The 906-nt window shown below is 48.2% G+C and overlaps 1 pseudogene; it reads right to left on the reverse strand.

Moving 5' to 3' along the window:
- On the reverse strand, nt 1–342 carry LOC144243632 (V-type proton ATPase subunit G 1 pseudogene; annotated as a pseudogene).
- Between the last annotated feature and the right edge of the window lie 564 nt (nt 343–906).

A 906-nucleotide genomic window follows, 5' to 3' on the forward strand; every position in this document is an offset into this window, starting at 1 on the left:
CTATCCAGTTATGTGGTAGTTTTTGTGGATTTCTGGCCAGATATCACAGACAAAAGCCAAGAGGTTATCCAGGACTTCATCCCTGTTCTGCTGGACAATCATCTTCTCCTGGGTCTCTTTCTCCACCTCGGTGCTTGAGCTGCCGTGGGAGCCCAGAGCTGCAGTTTCCTTGGCCTTGAACTCCTTCTCTCTTTGCAGGCGGTACTGTTCAATTTCAGCCTGAACTTCTTCTTTGGCCTGCTTCAGCCTCTGGTTCTTTCGCTTGCAGGCCTCCAACACCTTCTCGGCGGCCCACTTCTTGGCCTGCAGCAGCTGCTAGATGCCCTGCGACGGGCTGGCCATGGCGGCGGCAACTCTGAGCCCAGGTAAGCAGCCTAGAACGGCTCGATCGCACCCTCAGGTCAGCTGAGCAAGGTGCGTCTGTATGAAATTTTAGATAGGGTGGCCAAGAAATATCTTCTTGTGACCTCTCAGTAGGGATCTCAGGGATGGAAGGGCACAGGAAGAGCGTGTTGATACTCAAAATATTTAACAACCAATATGACACAGGTAGTGACCAATCACAGCATACGCCTCAACCAATAAAAGCTAACACAGCTTATAAACATCCCTTAGTGCCCCGTGTTGAAACCCATCTGAATTTCACCCTTGAGCAAACCAAATACAGTCAAATGCCCTGAGGTGAGAGAATGACTGTGTCTGATAAACAACAAATAAGTTTGATGTGAACAGGAGAGAGTAGTAGGAAATGAGGACAAAAGCCTAATATGGGGCTAGACCATATAGGGTCCGTTAAGTCATAGGAAAGCTTTTGGCTTTTACTGTGTGTGAAATGGGAAGCATTGGGAGGATTTGGTGCAGGGGAGTAACATGATGTAGCATGCTTTAACAAGATCACTCTTTCTG

This window comes from Crocuta crocuta, unplaced genomic scaffold, assembly GCF_008692635.1.
Source record: "Crocuta crocuta isolate KB4526 unplaced genomic scaffold, BGI_CrCroc_1.0 scaffold586, whole genome shotgun sequence".
Classification (NCBI taxonomy): Eukaryota; Metazoa; Chordata; class Mammalia; order Carnivora; family Hyaenidae; genus Crocuta; species Crocuta crocuta.